At 40.2% G+C, this 9,491-nt stretch overlaps 1 pseudogene; it reads right to left on the bottom strand.

Moving 5' to 3' along the window:
• Nucleotides 1-1,202: 1,202 nt before the first annotated feature.
• On the bottom strand, nucleotides 1,203-1,442 carry LOC143396575 (zinc finger protein 706 pseudogene; annotated as a pseudogene).
• Nucleotides 1,443-9,491: the final 8,049 nt, after the last annotated feature.

The raw sequence follows: 9,491 nt of genomic DNA, 5'->3' as shown, positions 1-9,491 counted from the left end.
ACATCCCCTGCCCTTTTTTGTTTTCTGAACCAGGGTCTTGCTAAATTGCTTAGGACCTAACTAAACTATTCATATTGTGGCTTTGAATGCTGGCTTTGAATTTGAGATCCTTCTGCCTCAGCCTCCTTTGCTGCTGAGATTACAGGTGTGAGCTACAGCACCCAGCTGCTAGACACTTTTGAACACTGATATTGATAGGGAAAATTACTTAGGCCAATTAGGCCAAAATAAAAAACAAGTCATAGATGGGGCAGCTTCCAGAAACTGGAACAGATTCTGAGAATGCCAAACAAGAAGATGATCTGACAGTATTTATAGAAATAACAGATGTGAGGCATAGGAAATAAATTAACTACAGGATGCTCACTCAACCATTCAACTGGTTACACTAAACTAGTTACTCAGCTTTGTTAATTGGGTATCAGGCCTCCAACTAAAAGTTGCTCCAACCATCTATTATTATGATTAAACTCTACATTGGTTTGCTCTGTTAGGCTCAGTGTGGTTGCCCAGTCCAAATCCATGACCTCCCCCCAAATTTTCATATCCAGCTGAGAAGGAGTCTGAGATTCATCTAAAAGGTGTTTAGCAAGCTAAGGAAAGAGGAAGTGATGCAGAGGTGTGGAAGGATTAATCAGGATAAACTGGAATAAGAATGCCTGAATTAGGATAACTCAATGGTAATAATCTAGTGAAAGGATACAAGACTACAAATTGTTGGTAGAAGTCAAAAGAACAAGAAGGGGTGAATCTGAGACATGAAAGAGAAAAAATCACTTCTCAATTTTAAATCTTTTTTTTTTTTTTTGGAGGGGGGGCGGTACTAGGGATTGACCCAGTACCAAACTTAACCACTGCAGAAAAATTGACAGCAAGTCAATTTAGTGTATCACTACTGGCATTTTTTTTTTTTTTTTGTAAAATCAAAGTACTACTTTATTAAATGAGTTATTTTACACAATATGAACATCAATATAATGCAATTGTAAAAAAAATTTTTATAACAAGGACGGACTGATTTTTAGATTTCCAAATCAGAGTCAACTGTACATTTACACAGAATTGTCTTTGCATGAAGCCCAAAAGGGAACAGCATAAAAATGAGTGTTTCTGTAGCCCCTTTATTTTTGCTGATCAACAGTTTGTTAGAAAAGCAGCTGCAGGTTTGTTACCTAAGGTCTGAGACAGTAGGTGACATGAATTCACCTATAAACAACTTTATGCCTGAACATCAGCCAATTCTGGAGGAAGTGGAGTCTTAGGATGCTTGTTCTCAAAGTGCTGCTTGAAAGTCTTAGGGTCTTTCATTTGTGTCCTACAGACAGTGCAGGTATACATTAAGGCAGCTTTGGCAGCAGCCTTTTGGTTATGTCCTTGTTTTGTCCAGCCTGCTTTTGGGCATTTTTTCACTGAGACTGAATCTTCTGTTGTCCATGAGCCATATCTGGGCATGGACAGTCTTGCTGGGAAAAGTCATGGAGGGAAAGAAGGGGGAGCACCCAGCGCCCAGCACCGCTTCGGCCTCCTCCACCCACCAAAGAAGGGTGGCATTTTTTTTTTTTTTAAGATGGTAAAATACAAAGTGTAGATTGTTCCATAAATCTTTTATTTCAATTTTAAGTAATATAGGTGTATTGGATCATCCTATAAAATTTATTTCTTACCTGAGTTGTGGTCAAACATGTGAAGGACACTGTTCTAAATTAGTAGTTGTGTTAGTTTTTCATTACAGTGTCCAAAATACCTGACAAGGCTATCTTTTTTTTTTTTAAAGGGCAGAGAGAGAGAGAGAGAGAGAGAGAGAGAGAGAATCTTTTTTGTAGATGGACACAACACAATGACTTTATTTTTATGTGGTGCTGAGAATGGAACCGGGGTCCCGCCCTTGATAGGGGAGGGCTCTACTGCTGAGCCACAATCCCAGCCCACAAGGTTATCTTAAAGGAAAAGTTGGGGCTGAGGCTGTGGCTCAGCAGTAGAGCACTTGCCTGGTATGAGTGAGGCACTAAGTTTAATTCTAAGCACTGCATGTAAATATATAAAATAAAGGTTTATCAACAACTAAAAAAAAAAAAATTTTTTTTAAAGGAAAAGTTTTTGGGGGGCTCATCTTTCTAGAAGTTTTAGTCCATGGTGGGCTGACTGCATTGCTTGGGGCCCAAGGTGAGGCAGAATATCATGGCAAAGGAAACTGCTCTGTTCATGGTATCCAGGAAGGAAAGAGAAAGAGTGAGAAAGAGAGTAAGAACTATGCGCAGGAAGCGGGGGAGTTACGTGAAGAGGGGTGCACAGTGAACATGAACCCTTCCAGGGCAGACCAGTGATCCACCTCCATGCCCACCTGCTTACAGTTATCACCCAGTTAGCCCAAACTAGGATGGACTGATTAGGTTACAGCTTTCATAAAGTAATCATTTCACCTATGAATTTCTGCATTCACACAGGAGATTAGGTGGGACAAGTCATATCTAAACCATCCTCGTTCAAAGCCAGCCTCTGCATCTTAGCAAGGTCCTAAGAAATTTAGTGAGATCCTGCCTCAAAATAAATATAAAAAGGAGCCAGGCTCAGTGGCCCACACCTGCAATTGCAGCAGCTTGGGAGGCTGAGGCAGGAAGATCAAAAGTTCAAAGCCAGCTTCAGCAAAAGCGAGGCACTAAGCAATTCAGTGAGACCCTGTCTCTAAAAAAAACACAAAATAGGATTGGAGATATGGCTCAGTGGTTGAGTACCCCTGAATTTAATCCCTGGTATTCCACCCCCACCAAAAAATACACACACACACACACACACACACACACACACATATATACACACACATATAGGACTGGGGTTATGACTCAGTGAGTGGTTAATTGTCCCTGCGTTTAATTCCTAATACAAAACAAACAAAAAGCATAAATTTAGGCAAAAAAAAAAGATTTCAATATTACCATCATTAAATAAAATTCAATATTACCATCATTAAATAAAACTTAAAGTTTTTCCATTGTAAGTGATTAGATACCTGCCATCATCCATGTGAAAGACACATGAACAAGTTCTCTTTAATAGTTGTAACTTTTATGAGATGAAGAGCATCTCATTTGCCCTTCAAACTCAGAATTCCAGATGGGTGCTGTGGCAAACACCTATAATCTCAGTGACACAGGAGGCTGAGTCAGGAGGATCACAAGTTCAAGGCTAGTCTCAGCAACTTAGACCCTGTCTCAAAATAAAATAAAAAGGGATGGGAATGTATCTCAGTGGTAAAGAATGGCTGTGTTCAATCCCCAGTACTGCAAAATGAACAAACTTAGAATTCCATTCTACCCCAAGATAAAATTTAATATATATTTTTATACTAGAAAACCTATATACATCTCTGCAATAAAAATAAATATAAAAGTTGAAATTGAAATTTTAATAACTTCCTGTGTTAAAATTTTCTTCATTGCATTATCAATGTTTACAAATATACAATTGATGAAATATACTTCACATTTTGATAATTAAACATAAAAACTAAATTTTTATTGTGATATGACTTAATGAGACCGAACTTTTTTTCTATTAATTCATATGCCCATGAATGAATACCATTGCTGCTAAACCGAGACAGGTTTTAACAATTTTGGTGGCGAAGTGCAGGGCTTTGCACGTGTTAAGCATATACCCTATCACTGAACTATATCCCAGCCCAAGACAGGTTTAACATCAATTCTATTCCTATTTTTCATTCTTTTTTATAATTCTTGTCCTTAGAAACTATATAAATGATTCAGAAATGGATTGTACCAAACAATGGACAGAGGAGAATCATTCATTCTATGCCTTTTCTTTTGTCACTCAAAAATATAATGTTATCACTATGATTGTTGTTGCTTTTCACCTTGTATTTATAAAATACAATATGTGTATGTATACCATAGTCTACTGTCCCTTTCACACAAATTTGAGGCCCCCTTTTTTACTACTGATATATCGTATCTCTAAGGCATGGCTGGAACTCTGATATTCTGTGCCATGTTGTCTTTTGGCTGATATCACATCTTTCAAGAGCCAAACTACTGGACAGGGGTTGGGCTCAGTGGTAGAGTGCTTGCCTACTACACATGAGGCACTGGGTTCAAACCTCAGTGCCACATTAAAAAATAAATAAATAAAATAAAGATAGTATATCCACTTACAACTAAAAAGTAAATTTTTTATTTTTTTAAAATTTTTTTATTATTAGTTGTTCAAAACATTACAAAGCTCTTGACATATCATATTTCATACATTTGATTCACGTGGATTATGAACTCCCATTTTTACCCTGTATACAAATTGCAGATTCACATCGGTTACACATCCACTTTTTTACATACTGTCATACTAGTGTATGTTGTATTCTGCTGCCTTTCCTATCCTCTACTATTGAAGCCAGATTTAAAGTTAGGTAGTCAGTGTAGTTAGGTAAATCGAGTCTAATACCGAGTGAAATCTAAAATGGAGGCCATGTTGAATGAATTCCGGGAAATGCAGAACAACTCATGGAATGTTAATGAAGTCCCAAGAAAAGCCCTAGGCCCAAAGTCCATCCCAAAGGAATGTTAATGAAAAGCCCCAGCAGATATGAAGATAGCCCATCCCAAAGAAGTGTTAATGAAGTCCTTCCTGCTCAGACTACTTCTTTGGCCCACCTGTGTCCCACCCCTCAGGCTTTCCCACCTACATTCCATCACTGAAAGAACTATAAAAAGGGGAGACAACAGCCCTTCCACAGATTCCACCTCATGGGTCCCCTTCTTCCTCTGGGAGAAGTCTTTTCTGCTGTCCTTTAATAAACTTATAATTTCTACTCTGACCTTACCTCGGCGTGCTTTTCTGGTGTTATTATTCAACATTGGAGAAGCATGGACTCGTCACCGGTCAACAGCGGTAACACTATCCCCCCTCCACTCCACTCCCCTCCCCTCCCCTCCCATCTTCTCTCTCTACCCCATCTACTGTAATTCATTTCTCTCTCTTGTTTTTTTTTCCCTTTTCCCCTCACTTCCTCTTATATGTAATTTTGTATAACTAATGAGGGTCTCATAGTTATACAAAAAAGGAAAAAAAAAAAAAAAAAGGAACCAAACTGCTGGCTATTTGAGACTTGGCTCTTACAAACTGAAGTACCTATAATACAGGTCTTCAAAACATGACTTCTATTTTATTTTCTTACAATCTAAATTTTAAGCTTTTCCTGACATGCTGACCTAGGCAACCTCCAGTCAGCCCTATTTTTCCTTCCTTCCTTTTTTTCCTCCCTCCCTTCTGTGGTGCTGGGGATTGAACCCAGGGCATTGTGCATTCAAGGCAAGCAATCTACTGACTGAGCTATAGCCCCAGCCCCAGCCCCAGCCCCAGCCCTATTTTTCATTCTTATAGAAAAAAATATCTATTTACATAAATAAGGAGAGTCTCATCTAGGATTTACTGGAGCAATGGAACTCAATTCTTTGAACTTCAAAGTTCTTTGCCAGCCAGGCTTGGTGGCGGCATAAACCTGTAATCCCAGCAGCTCCGGAGGCTGAGATAGGAGGATCCCGAGTTCAAAGCCAGCCTCAGCAAAAAGTGAGGTGCTAAGCAACTAAGTGAGACCCTGTCTCTAAATAAAATACAAAAAAAAAAAAAAAAGATTGGGGATGTCAAGTGCTCCTGAGTTAAATCCCTGGTACCCGTCCCCCCCCAAAAAAAGTTCTATGCCAAATCAGATAGTGACCTTCCACCAACAATTATATTTTTACTTTTAATTTTCAAATAATTTAGATGAGTCAGGCACAGTGTTGAATGCCTATAATCCCAGCAATTTGGGAAGTTGAGGCAAGAGGATCACAAGTTTGATGCCAGGTTCAGCAACAAAGTGAGGCCCTAAGCAATCCTGTCTCAAAATTAAAAAAAAATAAAAAAGGCTGGGGATAGCCAGGCACAATAGCACACACCTGTAATCCCAGCAGCTCAGGAGGCTGAGGCAGGAGGATCTGGAGTTCAAAGTCAGCCTCAGCAATGGAGAGGTGCTAAGCAACTCAGTGAGACCCTGTCTCTAATAATATACAGAATAGGTCTGTGGATGTGGCTCAGTGGTCAAGTGTCCCTGAGTTCAATCCCCAGTACCCAAGGAAAAAAAAGGATTGGGGATATGGTTCAGTGTTAAAGTGCCTTTGGGTTCAATCCTCACTACCAATAATAATGATGATGATGATGATGATGATGTAGATTTGCAGAAGAGTCACAATGACAGCTCAAAGAGCTCTTCTCCCTTTTGTGGCTCACAAGATGATACCTTAAACATGGCATTTTGGCACACCAAGTACTTTAAAGGAACTAAAGGAGACTGTAAAGCCTCAAAAACATAGTGACTCTCTATTTTCTCTAAGAAAATGGTATAATTAATATACACAACAGACTATTATTCAGTCATTAAGAAGAATGAAATCCTGTCATTTGTAGCAATGTGAATGGAACTCTAGGTCATTATATTAAGTGAAATAAGCCAGACACACAAATGCCACATGTTCTCACTCATTTGTGGAAATGCAAGAGAGTTGGCTTAATTGAACAGAGGGTAACAGTGATCATTAGAGAATGGGAAGGTAGGGTGGAAGGTGTTGGGTAAACATATAATGGCAGCAGCATCCCAGAGAAAAACCCCAGCATGGCGTCTAAGGACCCTCCTGCTCTTCTTTGTTTCTTTCACTGGCTTGAAACGTTCCCGCCGGCGCCAATGTTCAAACCCTGCTGGTGGGAAGCTTTAGCCCCAATTAGAATTAACTTCTTGGGCTCCGGAACTGACATATGGAAGAGCTTGCCAATAAACGGGCGACGTGTTATCTACCTCAGCCCTGCGACCTCTTCTTAGACCTATATAAACACACAGCCTTTTGTAATAAAGCAGAAAACTCTTTGGTAATCTGTGTCATGTGGTGTGGCATTTTTCTAGTCTTACAGAAGGGGGAAAGAAAGAAGTTAGATAAGAGGCAGCAGAATAGTTAAAGAGGAGGAATTAGTTCTGGTTTTCTGGAGCACACTAGAGCAACTATTGGCTAAAACAACCTATGGACATATTTCAAAATGATTTGATGAGTACGAAATTCCCAACACATAAAATTATTAAAGTTTTTTTTAAAACATTTATTTTTTAGTTGTAGTTGGACACAATACCTTTATTTTGTTTATTTATTTTTATGTGGTGCTGAGGATCTAACCCAGGGCCTCACACATGCTAGGCAAGTGCTCTACCTCTGAGCCACACCCCCAGCCTCAATTATTAAAGTTTGAAGAGATGTGTTAAGTACCCTGACTTGATCATTATGTATTTTTTTTTTTTAGTTTTCGGTGGACACAACATCTTTATTTGTATGTGGTGCTGAGGATCGAACCCAGACCGCATGCATGCCAGGCAAGCGAGCTACCGCTTGAGCCACATCCCCAGACCCTGACCATTATGTATTGCTTATATATATCAAATTGTCAGAAAGTACCCCATGAAAATGTTCAAATATGGTATTGATTAAAAGAAACAACAAAAAAAAAGTGTGGCCATTTTAAAATTACTACAATTGTTATGCTCGAATTCGAGACCCCCAAAGACCACCAGAGACTCAAGATCGATGCAAGCAGCAAAGAGGTGTTTATTGGGAGCTAGCTCGGTCCTCTACACACACACACAGAGCAACTGGTGACACTGAGAGACCCAGGGTTTGCAGCAGTTTTATACATTCTTTGGAGAGGGCAGGGACTTAACATACATCATAGCAAATCATCACACACCGTGGGAAAATCAAATAACAACTCTAAAACATGATTAGCACATTCACTGGTGGGAACAAGTTGGGTAGGGGTGATTGGTCAGTACAAAAGGGGTATTCATTTGAACTGATTGGTTTAAGCCAAGAGGGGTGTACGTGCTGAACTACATGGTTTCCCAACTTGTTATCAACCACCATAAATCACTGGGAGGGTTATCTGGCATCCCAGGTATTTCCCTGTCTCATGCTGATTGGTGGCTGCTAGGGGGCTGCTATGGATCCCCACCTAGCCTGACTGAGTCAGGGATACCTGGCGCAGCAGATCTCTCCTGTTATTTGTAGATAAACAATTTAGCAGGGTGGGAATGTGCTTAGGAGTGCTCTGTGGGTTTTTCCAAGGACTAAGGTCATGTCCCTTCCTTGGACAGGCTTTGCTCTGAGGTAGAGGCTGGTTTTTCACAATAACTACTAAATGAGGAAGATGCTTTGAGCAATTATTATGTTCCTCCTTGATTTTAGCATTTTTCAATATGAACTTTTAAGTAATTAGCTAGTAATTTAATTAGATCCTCCTTCCATTTGATTGAAAACAAATCATTGAGAACCGATTGAGAAATTAAAATAACTATATATTTCAGCTGTTGTGTCAGTTGCCCCAGAGGCTCTTATACCCTGTGGCAGTGCATCACCATACTATGAGTTTGAGCACCGGAGACAGGAATGCCTTGCTGAAGAGACTGTCCAGCAAGCAAACGCCACTCTTCCTGCGTGGTACCTGTGGAGAGAGGGAAGGATGAGAAAGACAAAGGCCCAAGTAGACCCTAAGATGTCTATGTTATTTGCCTCCAGGTTGATATTGAGCCACTGCTCAGAGCTGGATTTAAAATCATCTAGAGTAGTCAGCTGGTGGCACACACCTGAAATCCCAGAGACTCTGGAGAATGAGGCAACAGGATCACAAGCTGAGACCAGCCTCAGCAACTTGGTGAGTCCCCGTCTCAAAATAAAAAAGGGGCTTTGGTCATGGTGGCACACACCTGTAATCCCAGCAGCTGGGGAGGCTGAGGTGGGGGTTCCGGGGTTCAAAGCTAGCCTCAGCAATAGCGAGGTGGTAACAACATGGTGTGACCCTATCTCTAAATAAAATATAAAACAGGGCTGATGAATGGTATGGAAAATAAGTCCAAGGACATTTTCCCTAAACTTTTGAAATTTAAAATCCCAGGTGGCAGCCAGAGGGAAGAAACACAAAGAACTTTCACCTGACTGGCACCTGACTCCTCACCCTAATGAGTCACCTGACCAACAATAGAATAAGCCCCAGGAAATTCCTTATCCACATTCCTGTTGCACCCTAATGAATCAATGGACCCCAATACAATGAACCCCAGGAACTGTCTTCCTGTCATACCCTAATAAAGCCTATAAAATCTAGACCCTTGCTTCAACCTGCTGCCATTTTTTGCCCCCAAAATGAGCTACACCAGTGTTCTGCCAATCGACTACATTGCTAAATATTGAATAAAGAAAAGCATGCTGATTCGAGGTTTGCTTCCTGTCTCCTGTTGTTTGTCCTAACATTTGGGGATGTGGCTCAGTTGTTGAGTGCCCCTGAGTTCAATCCCCAGTACCCCCCCCCAAAAAGGGGGGGTAAGAATAATAGCTCAATGGTAAAAAGCCTTTGGATTCAATCCCCAGTACCAAAAAAAAAAAAAAAAAAAAAAAGTAAAGAAAGAA

This window comes from Callospermophilus lateralis, chromosome 4 (genome assembly GCF_048772815.1).
Source record: "Callospermophilus lateralis isolate mCalLat2 chromosome 4, mCalLat2.hap1, whole genome shotgun sequence".
Classification (NCBI taxonomy): domain Eukaryota; kingdom Metazoa; phylum Chordata; class Mammalia; order Rodentia; family Sciuridae; genus Callospermophilus; species Callospermophilus lateralis.
This window is presented reverse-complemented; position numbering and strand designations above follow the sequence as displayed.